Below are 14,519 nucleotides of genomic sequence, written 5' to 3'. Positions count from 1 at the left end.
TTTTTGCGGGAAGGTGTTTCAGTGTTTGCATTACTGTACATATCTGTAAATGTATCTCTGTGTATCAGTCTCAGCCTCTCTCAACTTCCCACACAGTCAGCTCTTTGACAGAGCTGCCTGAAGCCGAGCCCAATGAAAGGATTAGTATATGGCAGGAGTGAATACTGGACTGTGCTCCAACTGACGGCTGAATCAGGGGAGACAGGGCGTCTCTCCAGCAAGACCTCCACTGCCGAAAATGTTTGAGAAGAGGGTGCTTGGTGTGTGTGTGTGTGTGGGGGGGGGGGAGGGTGAGTGAGTGCGGGAGAGCAAAATATGGCTGCTTTCATGGAGTATCATCCTTTCAGTTACAGAAAAATTCATGATGTCATATGAGTTCATAAATCCGCATACAAATATGCTGTGACATTTAATTTGGGCAGCTGGGTGGCTCAGCGGTTAGCACTGTTGCCTCACGGCAACAAGGTTTGAAACCCGGCCATCCCAGCTCCTTGCTGTGTGGAGTTTGCATGTTCTCCTTGTGTTTGCGTGGGTTTCCGCCGCGTGCTTCGGTTTCCTCCCACCATCAAAGATATGTATGTAAGGGTTAATACTCCTGTCAGTGCCCCTGACCAAGCCACGGGCAAAAGAGCACTGCACTGCAGCTGCCCACTGCTCTTAGTGTGTGTGTGTGTGTGTGTGTGTGTGTGTGTATCAGATGGGTCAAACGCAGAGGGTCAATTTCCCCACGGGGATCAATAAAGTACTTCTTCTTCTAATGGTGTGGTGGCACTTTAATCACTCTCTATGGCCGGTTCACAAACGACCCTCATTAGCCTTATAGCCGTGTGATCACAGCCCGCAAACCTCCTTTAAATAATTACATCACTTCTCCCAGATGACTTTGACTTTCCCGGTTTTATGGCTTCCCGTAACAAACTACACTTGATCTAATGCCAGTGAAAGTGACCGTGAGTCATTTGCACAAATGAAAGCATGCACTTAGTTGTGACATTGTGAAGGCCAGTTTCCCTTTTTTTTTAAAAAAACAAATTCACTACTTTGCATATTTTAACTACTGTAAGTCTCTGATTTTTACAGCCACAGTAGTAACTTATCTTCACACGATCACAAGACAAAAATCACTTCTAGTTTTATTCTGCAATGCAATTTAAAATCATAAAAAACTAATAATAGAAGTGTGATGGCTGCACCAGCTGTAATATTATGGGTGATATCATGTTCACTCACCCTCACTTTAATTCTGCTTTCTCTCATTTAGGTTTACATTCAGTTACAATTTTCATAATTAAATAACCAAAACAATTTATTAGTATTTTTGTCGTACATAATTTCTAGATGAAGTGTGCACATTTAGTTAACTTACATGCTGTTAAGTTGTACTAATATCATTTTCTATCTTTTGAGTTTCCATGGTTGATCTGAGTGACATCTGGCTTCCATCATGTGAAAGATTGGCACTGTTAAATACCTGCACCTGGGTCCTGGATTATACCAACCTCCTGCAACAGCAAGCAGGGTTTGGAGAAAGAGCTTGTCTGTTTGTGTATTTTGCAGTTAATTTTGTAAGTCCAATTTAGAGTTATCGTGGTTAGATTTCGCTTAGTTGATACTGAGTTAGAAGCAAACTGTCTATGCAGTGTGTGTGTTTATTTGTAGTTAATTTAGTTGTTGTGTTTGTCCACCCCTCCTGTTTGTAAAATGGTTTGGTCAGCCACTATATATATTCCTCTCATGTGTCATTAGTTAGGTCAGTTTTTGTCTCTGTTGAGGTCAGTTAAGTTATGCAACTGTTCAGTTCCAGTCTGTTGACCTCTTTTAGGGACAAATTTAGTAATTAGTCACAATTGCTTTGTTCTTTTTGCATTTTTTGGGTAAATAAAAACTCACCTCGTTTTCCTTATTTAACATTCATTCCAAGACATCTTACTGTAAATATACACTATGTAACACAATATAAAATAAAGCTGTAACTAATGAATGTTATCGTTATTAATTAATTTTTACAGTATTTATTACATTATGTTTCATATGTGATATTGTCTTGGTCACACGGGCATTTGTCCTATTGATTAAATGTGAGGATACTATAAAAAAACATTTGTATACATTTCCAGAGCCCAAAATGTCGCCTTCAAATTGATTGTTTTGTCCAACGAACAGTCCAAAATCTAAAGAAATTAAATTCACAAGGATATAAAACAGAAAAAAGCAGCAAATCCTGTCTTTTGGGAAGGTTTTTGCTCGATAAATGAATTAAACAAACAATAAAAAGATGTTTGATTTTCTTTTGATTGACTACTTGATTAATCATTTCAGCAAATATGTAAAAAAATATGGTATAATGATGTCATACATGATAAAAAGAATAATGATGCATATCTGTATTTGACTGCGCTGTATTTCCTCCCCTGTGACACATTGCTTTTAGAAACAGCTGCCAAATGTATCATAAACACAAAGGGAGTAATGATTCTCTGTGGCAAAGCAATCGATCCCTGCTGGAAAGTTATGAGAGAGAGAGAGATTCACCTCTAGGAAAGGAAACTGGTGCGACGGAGATTTATGAGCAGAGACTCACAAACCACTGAGTCTCACTGGGAATGAAAGAGTTGATTCAGCCCCGGTTATTTGACTCCCCGTGGGGATAGGCATGGTTGCAACACAGGAAGACTGCAGCTAAATCATCATGTTTGATTTTATTGGTAGTGGGAAACAGGCGTCAGTAATTTCCTGCTTTGTGTTACTGTATTTGTGCCTACACAATGTTTATCTTTACAGTGTTTGCTGAAAGAACGCTGTGTTTGATGTTTTCATTTCCTTTTAAATAGATAACAAAGCCCGCTATTGTATTAGATGTCATTAAGAAATCCATAATGAAAATACTATACATTTCCATTAAACTTAACTGTTTTGGTTAGCAATAATGTCTTGCTGTCCAGACTGAAATAAATAAACAACTATTAGCTGGATTTGCACAATATTTTCATTCATATTTCCCAGACCATGTACCCTAATGACTTGGTGACCTGACTTTTTTTCTACCGCCACCAGGTTCACATTTGTGGTTTTGAGTGAAATGTCTCGACAACTATTAGACGGACGGCCATGAACTTTAGTTCAGACTCTTGCCCTCAGAATGAATAATGCTAACTTTGGAGATCCTTTAAAGGGGATGAACAAATGTATAAATGGTCCCTGCAAGTCAAAAGTCAGGGTAAAACTGCTATGAACACTGATGTCAGCATGGTAGGCATGCCCATATGCGGTCATCGATTCCGTAGCTCGCTATCAGCTGATAGTTCTGCATCTTTTTCCATGAGTTGTTTTCGTTGTCGACTCTCATATTTCGGATCGTATTTCAGCCCTAATATGTACGGAAGCTAACCAATCACAACAGAGTGGGCTCATTGGGAGAGGGGCCTTAAAGAGACAGGAGCTGAAACGGCCTGTTCCAGACAGAGGCTGAACTGAGGGGCTCCATAAAGGCTCAGTAAAAGTTTGTTGTTTTTTTTTTACTGTAAATCATGCAAAGTTATACCATTAGAACTCCAGATTAAAAATATAGACTTGGAAATGTGCATAAATTGTCCTCTTTAACTGTTTATCTTACATCATCATTCCTGCAAAGCTATAATGACATTCCCATCAGCCTCAACTGTACTTTGTATATAGTGCTAATTAGCAAATGTTAGCATGCTAATAAGCTAAATTAAGATGGTGAGCATGATAAAACATTAAACCTGCTTAACATCAGCATGTTAGCATTATCACTGTGGGCATTTTAACAGGCAGACTTTAGCATTTAGCTCAAAGCACTCCCGCTGTGCCTGAGTACAGCCTCACAGAGCTGAACGGCTCATGTCTGTAGACTCTTAGCCTTGTTAACACTATGGAGCACATTCCCAAAAGACAGTTTTTCCCCCCTGAGTTACAGTTTAAGTGTGTGTTCTCTTAATGTTGCACAGATAACTTTGTTGATGAGAGACTTCAGCTTCAAACACCCAAGAACCAAAGATGTCATGACTCCCAGTAAACCCAAACTGAGAGGACATTACATCATATGATTGTCTGACTTTCTGTATGGCACATTAGCACAACACCCCAAATATTGCATATATTGTTTTTGTATTTTATGCTCTATTTTACAATATAATTCAACCCATGTCTCCTAGAAATATGAAGAAATATGTTTATTTATCTACATTCATTTATTACAAATTTGCAACAGCAAATTAGTTTTGTTTGAAATGTTTGAAATACCGCCTACATGATGATTTCTGTCCACATGATGAAGAAATATTACTTATTGAATTTGGCAAGTTGCAATGTCGCAATACAGCGACTGCATACTGTTGCAATGTCAATACTGAACATATCAGAAAAATGTTCAGTGACTCAGAGCTGCTTAAGTATGATTATATTTTTAATTACATTTAGGAAAGATTGTGGTATTGGATAAAGACTAACTTAACAGCAGGCTGAAAAGCACCATTTTTCTTCTCTCTCTGGTTGAAAGTTTCAAGTCTGTTTCACCTCTAACTACACCCACCATCACTGCAGAGTGCAGCCGAACCTTAATCACTGTGCTTCTGTTGCCTGAACCCAATCACACGCAGGAATCAGGATGCAAACTCCAGTTTTGGTGTCAAAGTCCTGTGAGAACCATCCACCCTGCACCACCTACAAGAATCAAGCACTTATCTTTCTGGAAAAAACTTTCTCACCAAACCAAATCTTGGCAGCAATTATGTTTCCTCCAAAACGTTCATGGCCATCTGATAACGGTTTCCTGGTATTTGTCTCAACCTCAACTGCTCATCCTGCTCTGGCACAGCCACGATCAAAGTCCTCATGAAACTGTATTTGCCAACAATCGTCTTTGCAAAACAGAACTAATAAATCTACATGTAATATGAACACTGTCAGGCTTGTTTGTCGACAGAGAAACAAAGCAGAGAGTGCATTTTCTCCAGATCCTGAGATGACATAACTGATAAATGTGTTTTCTCCCCCATATCACATCTTTCATTCTCTCTGCCAAGAATAGAAACAGAGATGCAGAGACGAGAGTTGGAGAGGGTCAGACACTGACAGATAAAATAAATGATCAGATGATCAGGCCATCATAAAGGAGAAAAAAAGAGAGAGAGGAGAAAGAGAAAGATTTAGTATTTGGTGGCCAGAGATGTTTCCAAAGCAGAGCTCGGCAGCATCTGGTTCAGCCTCCGAAATCACTTCCTCCCCTCCTCCTGCAGCTTCCTGCCCACAGGGCATTTGTGTGTGTGTGTGTGGGAGGGTGGGCATATGTGTGTATCTGTTCCATTTGCAGCAAAAATATTAATGTTACCCTCTTAACACCTGTTAAAAGTGCTGTGTTTATCTTTGAGTGTGTGTGTGTGTGTGAGAGAGAGTTGCATGGAAAATGAGTCCACTCAGAGAAAACAGTGTTGAGAAAAGGTATTGAGCTAGAGATAGAAACTACAGGAGCAGTAAGTTTGCCAGAGAGAATGAATTTCTTCTCAGTCCTCTGCACCGTTTATTGTTGACAGTCACACGAGTACAGCAGAAATCACACACAGCTGACAGGTTCAGGGTGTGTTTGTGCCCCTCTGTACTACAGTGTGCACAGGTCAACCTTTAAATGTCTGACACATTTGAGAAGCAACCTTGTGAGCCTCACATCATGACAAATGCAGCATGTCAGACATCCCTGCTGTCTGATTTAAAGAAGAGATTCTCTTTGCTCTCTGCTGATATTTAATATATTCAAGCCCATACAGGCCAGAATAATGTATGCACTAAGAACATACAGTATATGGCATATTCAAAGGCAGAAGCACTTAGAGGATGCGTTAATAGAGAGGGTGGGAGTGTGTGTGTGTGTGTGTGTGTGTGTGTGTGTGTGTGTGTGTGTGTGTGTGTGTGTGTGTGTGTGTGTTTGTGTGTGTGTGAAAGAGAATGCAAGTGAGAGAAATTGCACGACAGAGTGAAAACAGACCACAGGACCGAATAAACCACCGAAAAGATGGTGTGTATCTCATCTGAACAATCTCATCAGTGTGTTAGCACATTATAGCTCTTGCACATAAAAGTCTGCACGCGGCTTATTTTTGCTCACCATTTCGATATGCATGCCCAAGTTTTAGATTTAGATAGATTAGATTAAAAATATTTTCCTTCTGTTCTTAGGAGCCAATATTTGAGCCATTATTTTCCATTAATTTGTTTAAAATGTATCAGCAGATTCATGAAACTTGCTTGAGTTGTGTAATCCATCATATTGAACATCAAGTGTGTTTTCATTTTTGCCAAAGTTACATTACCATTGCATGGTTAATCAGTTTAAAGCAGTACTCTGTTGATTTAGTGTTGCACTTTCATGAAGGTGGGGGACTTCCAAGTGACGAATTTAAAAAATAATTTGTGTAGCCGAAGCTAAAGCTAGATTTATAGTTGTGTGTTAAGAGGCTAAAGTGAACTTCCTCAAAAATGTAACACAACATCCAGGCTACAGCGGCTACAGAGATACCACATTCATATCTCATGAACCGCAAGAACTGTGATTGGTCAGCGTGGGTATCACACTGGGTGAAATAACAAAAATATGGTGACTGCACAGAAAGAGATAAAAAGAATGAAAGATAGGTACACGCCTTAAACTCTTAAACAAAGAGAAAATTTCCACTTCCAAAAGGAGAATGTGCAAACAGTCCTCTAGTGTCAAACTCTGCACATACATCATTCTGCACAGTGAAGCTCAAACATCCAACGGAAGAAACAAGAAGTGAAAGACATTTTTGAGTGGAGGGGGACTTTAAAATAAATACAGTAAATATATCCATCTAGAGTTGTGATGGTGCTATCAATGGGTGCAATACAATGCTGAACTATAAATCAAAACCTATGCCATAGGTATTTATTGGTACTTTTCATTAACATTGACTTTTTGTCCCTAGTACCAGTCAAGCTTTAAAAAAAAACACTAAATTCCTACATTTTACATAAAGCAACCAACAGTATCTCTTTGTTAGACCATCCCTTCTTGATGAATTCTCAAGCGCTATGCCCCCAGTTTGTGACACAGTTTGTGTTCTGGTATATATGTTTAATCTTTCAGCCCAAACTAAGATAAGCACCGATGACATCATCAGGATTATTTTCTCAGACGTGACAAAGCTCCTCCAGAGCCAGAGAAGACATTACACATCTGTTTTCCCACGCTGATGACGAATAAACTGATCTTGATGTGTGAAATTAAAGGAGTTCTCCTTTAGACTAGATGTTAAAAATGTTGCCCTACAGAACTAAATAAAGTTTTAAGAGTCTGCTGATGGAATGGAAACTAATAGATGCCTGAAACACTGGAGAAACATAAAAATGATTAGCTGTGATAATAAGTACACTTTATGGGGAGTAAATGAGCTAAAACATGCAAAACCACCGGTACCAACTCCTCTTTCTCTTAAATCTCAGATTTAAGTGCTTGTCTAAAACGTACACATATGCACACATGTTTATATGAGAGTGCATGGATGCATTAATCTTTTAGAGAGCTCCCCCTCCTCCCTCAACCCTCCCCTCTGTAAGTGGCCTCTGTAATCATTACAAACAACCAGATAACCCACATAACTACGCATGTTTAAGCTTTATCCCACACTTTGTCTCTCTAGCTTTCTCCCTACAGCCTCGGGTTGGGTTGTGTGTTTGTTACAGGTCAAGGCTGGTGATGCGTTTATGTGTATGTGAACGTGTTGGCCTCAATGAATGTCAGGACTTCTTGTCAGACGGCTCTGTCTGAACCTGCCCTCCAGCTATTGCACTGTAAAAATGAGGAATGTCCTCTATCAGTAGAGGAGAGGAGAGGAGAGGAGAAGAGAGGAGAGGAGAGGAGAGGAGAGGAGAGGAGAGGAGAGGAGAGGAGAGATTAATTAAGATAATTTTTGAAAAAATGAGTGGGACAAAAAGGAGGCTGGGAGAGTGTCAGCTATGTCCACAGATTACTTTAGGGAACTATTAAGTGGGTAGATCAGATACATGGTGTGAGGAGAAAATGAAGAGCAAAGCGGAGTGAAGTCAGTATAAAGTGAGCATGAAGGGGGGGGGAAGAATGAGCGTAAAGCGGAGAAAGGTTTCTTTGATGTTTCTTGTCCCCTCAGGTGATTCTCCCTCCCATTCATTAGGGGCCGGTTTCCCCGGAACCTTCCTGTCGATGTGCCATCTGGAAGGCCCTTTAAAAAAAAAAAAAAAAAAGACACACTACACTCCTCTACTTCTCTAAAAGCGCCCCGTGTTAGCATTCGGCACACCTCTCCTCTCCTCTCCTTTTCTCTCCTCTCCTCTCCCTTTCTCTCTCCTCTCCTCTCCCTTTCTCTCTCCTCTCCTCTCCTCTCTTTTCCTCTCCTCTCCTCTCCTCTCCGTTGGTCCCACTCCCTCAAAGTGTTCCATTTCCTCACAGTTAGGTTAGATTGTATCAGATGAAACTTTAATGGCACCCATGGGGAAAATGGGTCATTGCAGCGATGGCGAATGTAGATAGACAGACAGATAGATAGATCTTAATTCATATAAGATTCATAGATGTGTGTCACTGTACGTGTTCATAGACAGAGTATGTCAAGAGTAGAGCCCGACTGCTGCAACAGTATTTGATACATTCGATTTTAAAGCTGCACTAATCAATATTTTTATATTAACGATGTGTCAAATGACTTTGTGTAATGTGAAAGGGATCGCTTATACTGATTAACCCACAGAGAATTATCACCCAACTCTGCAGCCCAATTTAGTGTCTTTCAGCTCATTGTTTTGGTTTTGCAGCCCATGACTTTAATTTTTTGGTTCAGTGCTCTGATAGCAGGCAGCTGTTTTCAGCAACAAAAGCTCTGATACATCGACCGTACGCTACCTGTCCACCACCAGCAACAGCAAACAGACAAGATTAGTGACTAGCTGGTGAACATAGTGGAACATTTAGCTGCTCAGAGAGCCCTCGAGATGTGCAAACAGAGCACAAAGGAGAGTGAGTATTGGATTTATATTCATCAGGTGGCCAAAGACTCCAAATGAATGCTCATGTTGCTCCATGTCTGCTGGTGTGAATAAGCAACTGCAAACATGTTCACCATATGTCAGCTTTATAAAGTGATAATACGTCAACGGTCTGTTTACAGATTGTTGTTCTGCTCCAAAGCAGACAAAAAAAAATCAATTTATGCAGGTTTAAAGGGGACAGTATGATGCACATTTCCATGTCTATATTTATATTCTGTGGCTCTACTGGAATATTTTTGCATGATTTACAGTTTAAAAAAAAACTCACTTATCACATAGTGGCCCTTTATGCAGCCTCTCAGTTCAGCTCAGTTCAGTCTGAAACAGGTAATTTTAGCTCCTGTCTTTTTAAGGCCCCCCCTCCCAATGATCCCAATGTGTTCTGATGTCGTCCCCCCACGTAAACAAACAGCAGTTGCAGGATTTCTCGTTCTTTACTCGAAATGGAAACTTCTTAAATACATCCGTACAATTTTGAGCCTGAGACCAATCTGAAATATGCAAATGGACAACGCAAACAACCCGTGGAATAACTGTAGCAACAAAAGCTATCAATGGATGCCTGAACAATCTGCCTGATCAATCATCATGAGGAGGAAGTAGGGGCAACTTTGCAAACAAAGTGTTCAGTGCAGTCTGAAGCCTTGGCTTTTGACTTGCAGGGAGCATTTTTACATACACTCATCTCAAGATTGGACTGTGACCATGTTAAACAAACAGAAAACACACAAAGCAGGATATGCCCCCTCTAAGGGATTCTTATCAAAAATGTTTGTTTATATTATGTGTTTATAAAGTAGTTTTTTTAACTACCAAATATCAAAATATCCGGTATCAGTATCCAGTACTGGGATACACAGTTGATACGTCAGATTTTAACCTTATAACAGATATATCTGCATACATGTCGGCCTATAAGTGACAAGAAATTGCAGTACAGAAAGTACTGAAGTAATTTAGTTTGTTCATCTGAGATTTCAAGTTAGTTTTCAAGTGTAAAATGCCCTGATCACCACATATCTTGGTCACAATTCTAAGTATTTTTTGGGCATTTCATACCTTTATTGGAGAACTAACAGCAGGGAGATGGCAAATTTAAGGGATCATTATTGAAATGTTTATGTATTTAATGGCCAATAAGTCATTATCATATTTATATTGTTGAATTCTTTTCAAATGTGGAGATTTGCTTCGTTAGCATTTAACGACTGAAGTAACATTTGTCACCCTTCACAATCAAGTTACTCTGATTTCTATCCAAAGTGAACAGCGAGGAAAGACAAACATGTAGGAGTCAATTTGTGATCCAAATAAAAAGATTGATCTCTTCAGTGAACCAACGATACAATAACAGCTACCACCCAAATTCTACAGTGTGCTATATACAGCACGTGTGTGGGCACAGTTCATTCAATAAAACACAATGAAAAACCACAACACAGCTCTGATAGGTTGCAGCTCATCTGTTTGTAATTATGGTGCAACATAATAAATCTTAGTGTTTACAGTAAGACACGCAGTAACTCTGTGACACATATTGTTCACAGTGATTCTACAAGAGGGAAATTAGGAATAGCTGATAATAGAGCAATAACAAGAGAGGAAATAAATTAAGGTTGACACTGCTTAACAGAATAAACAGTGAGTTCACAAATCACATCTGTTTACCATCATAAAAACATATCATCACCCTCAGAGTTCTTGTCACTTATGTAATTGAAACCCAGTACGGAAATGTTTAGCAAGTGACTTGTGAAATATGTTCAACAAGACTCAGTTTAGTCAAGGCCAGAGCTCATTACTTCCCTCTTCTACCCGGACAGTAAACTGCCGCACGGACATTACTCCCACACTGTGAGGTTGCATTTCTCAACTGCAGCCTGTTTGCATGCAAAGGTACAAAGCTTTTAGGGGTTAAAACGGCTCTTTGTGTTGTCTTTAGCCATAATTGTAACAGAACCCGGCTCCACCCACTTGCTGTTGATAATTTCTAATTGAAACTGACAGTGGAGCTCTTGAGGCAATATACCCTTCAGCGCCATTCAGAAGCTCTCCATTTAATAGATTTTTATAAACCGGCATCATCTAAATGAGCATGGGCAACTGTAATATCATGAGAGGTAATTTGTCAATACACTGCAGGGACATTACATCACTGCCATTAAAATGTCACCGGGTGGATTCTGTTATCTAATATGTGAAACATGAGAACACACACACACACACACACACACAAACACACACTCCCAGACATGCACATGTAGGACAAACACACACACACACACATGTATTGAGCATCTCAAATGGGGCAACTTTTATCTCCCAGGCACAGGAAGCACATATATGTCATCATGTATCACATCATTTTTTTTTTCCATTTAATCACTCATAAAGGAATATACAGTAGAATAATTTACCGTGAGCATATACAGTATGTTTCCCACTCTCCAAAGTCAGCCTCTCTCGTTTCTGCTTGCTTGCTAAACAACCTCAAATCCCACATAATCTCCAGTTTCATTCTTCCAATATGAGGGAAAACAACTCTGCCAGCGTGCACACCAAATATTTCAGGGTGCTAGGTGCCTGTTAGTGAGTGCACTAAGCAGGATTAGAACCATTTTGCTGATAAAACCTCCAGCTCACTCAGTATGCTGTATGTATGTGTGTGTATGTATGTGTGTGTGTGTGTGCGTGCGTGTGTGATGCAGAGGAACACCATGTAGAAGCATGCACTTTGGCTGAGTGCATGTAATTTTATTATCTGGGTCTACCCATCACAAATTATTGTGGGCGGTTTTTTAATTCTTTCATGTGATTTTGCTTTCAAATGGCCTAAAACATGATTTACAGATTGAAAGCGTAGCTGGTCTTTGAAGATATTTAATTTAATTAAGATTAATTAATTAGACTGTTTTATTTATATTAAATATATGAGAAAAGAAAGTGAGTATCCATACTGAATGGATGAATAAAAGCTCCTCAGCACAGCTCTCAGTGAAAGCAAGCAGACACATTTTACTGTAGCCTCACATTTAGACTAAATGAAGAGTGCTACAAACAATATGATTAAATTACAGTTGTTTTTGCATGTTCCTTCACAAAAAGTTAAAAGAAATTAAGAGGGAAAAGATTAATTAAACTCACAAGATTAAGTATGTTTTAATAGTAATATTACTATAAACAGGAATATTCATTTACAGGCTATATTTGGACTTATTCGGTGTTATCTTGCCCTCTCACCCGGCCAACTCACCTCTTGTTCCCGCAGTGGTTAGTTGGTTTCAGCCTGACTGGAGGTTTTGTTCCGTCCCGGTGCAGTGGTGCTGTCCTGCAGTCTTCCGCCGGTCGACAGCCGACACTTCAGGCGTGCAGGAGCGGGTGTGAGTGTTTGTATCGCCGAGTTGAGTCAAGTTGACCGGAGAGAGGCAGGAAAACACCGGAACATGACGGCTGCAGCCTTCAAAATACAACCAATACGTTGGATGTAATTCAATCAGAGTCAGAATCGGCTTTATTGGCCAATTATGTTTGTGCATTAAGGGAATTAGACTCAGGTTTACAGTGGTTCTCAATGCAAAGATAAGTAAGCATAAACATATTATAAACAGTATTAATTACAGGAAAGGGGGTGTATATGACAAGTCAAAGAGTTTCTGTAAATTGTAAATATGGATACAAGTAGTGCAAAGGTGTGCAAGAGTGCAAGAAGTGCTGAAATAAATTTTGAATGCAAGTTACTTTATATACATACAGACAGTACAGCAGGTGGTTATGTACAGTATATGTTCAGTATATACAGCCTGCTTAAAGGTTTAAGTAGATTTTTTTGATTGCCTCATCGATTTGATGATGCCAGAGTTATTATATTTTAGAGGGTTTTAGTGTGTTTTTATAGATTTTAACAGGTTTAAATTGCTTTAAGTGCATTTCAGTATGACCCAGAGTAGATGAGTTCCTTGTTTGATGTAATGTTTATAACATGTGCTTATTTGCTTTCTGCTGAGAGTTGTGTGACAAGATCAATGCCACTGTCATGTCTGTGCGATAAATACGAAGCTATAGCGTCCAGTTAGCTTAGCTAGACAGATGTGAGAGTGGTGTTCTCATCTAACTCTTGGCAAGAAATTAAGAATTAAGCGCATTTCCCAAAAAATGTGAATGTACTCATTGAAAGGTGCTACAACCTATAGCCTTATAGCCTACAACCCCTGCAGAAATTCTCACACATTACCCAAAAAGCATAACATCATCATTATCATAATTATCATTTTCCGTTGCTGTAATTGAAGCATTAAGTATGTACATTCTCAGCTCTAAAATTAGCCTTTTAAAGTCTTGACAATATCCTATAAAAATATAAGTATTGTAGCCTATCCTATGATATTAGAAACAAAAACAAGTTCATGTTTGTTATTTCATATATCATTCATTTGGACTCTTATTGTGGTCATCGCTGGTAACAATTCAGCTATTAGTATATTTCACATTATGGTTAATAATGTAATGATAAGAGGGCCTGCTGTTGGCCTCTCAGTGGCTACTGTCAACACAAATAAGTTAAAGTATATGAAAATTCACTATATTTCACCATGTTTTACAGCTTGTGTGTCATTATTTGTAGCAGACTTTTTTGAAACATTTCATCAGTTCAAAATAGTTTTTATAAGTAATTTTCATGAAACATAAAAAGTCATGAAGTATCAAGGTGAAACAACAACGTTAATTATGTTTTTTTGAGTTGTTAAATGACCCCCCCCCCCCCCCAATAGAATATAATGCTCTCCACAAAGAAATATAAAGTATGTGTCTATCATCCTCAAATGTCAGAGCTGTGCAGTTTGATCTGATCTTATTCACAGTAAGTGTTTCTCTTGTGATGGACTGGGAAGAAACATCTAAACGTCCATTTATCAGTCTTATTCTGAAGGTTAACAGAGGAAGTCTTGTCTGTTAAATGTGCTGAGCTTGACACCGGCGCTCCTCTCCATGCAGGGTCCACCGGTCCACCCACCTCCCCGCCTCCCTCCTTCCATGCTCTCACATAAAGGCAGCCTTGTTGATTCAACACACCGTTACAGCAGCAGGAAACACTACTGCCTTTCATTATAAAGCCAACAACACGTCCGACTGACTCCAAATGTGAAGTCCACATAAAGATCCATCTCAATCTAAACTGACCTGGGAAGTTATGCGGACCAGGGTCGAAACCAGACAGCAGACAAGAAGCAGATGCAGAAATGAGAGGGGCTAAAGTGAGCATGTAGTCAGTCTACGGATGCAATCTGCGTGTGTTTCCGTTGTAATTGTGTCGTTAATCCAAAAGGAGGTATTTTAATGTCCAGTATGAACAGGAGGAATGATCACAGCAGGAAAACCTCTTTCAGTGTCCATATGAATTACTTTCTAATAAAACACCCTCTATAAAGATGGTAACTTATGGTTTTACTGATGGTAAAAAAAAATTA

At 39.3% G+C, this 14,519-nt stretch overlaps 1 protein-coding gene across 2 annotated transcripts in view; it reads right to left on the bottom strand.

Moving 5' to 3' along the window:
- csgalnact1a (chondroitin sulfate N-acetylgalactosaminyltransferase 1a) overlaps window positions 1–12,457 on the bottom strand; it is a 36,293-nt gene extending 23,836 nt beyond the window's left edge. Inside the window, exon 1 of one of the 2 annotated variants that reach the window (XM_042395553.1) lies at window positions 12,308–12,457. The gene's annotated coding sequence lies outside the window, so the exon portion shown is untranslated. The remainder of the gene's footprint in view (window positions 1–12,307) is intronic. The other variant, XM_042395554.1, reaches the window with a different exon arrangement.
- Window positions 12,458–14,519: the final 2,062 nt, after the last annotated feature.

Source organism: Thunnus maccoyii, chromosome 19 (genome assembly GCF_910596095.1).
Source record: "Thunnus maccoyii chromosome 19, fThuMac1.1, whole genome shotgun sequence".
NCBI lineage: Eukaryota > Metazoa > Chordata > Actinopteri > Scombriformes > Scombridae > Thunnus > Thunnus maccoyii.
Note: the sequence above shows the minus strand (reverse complement) of the source record. Positions and strands in the feature narration are given on the sequence as shown.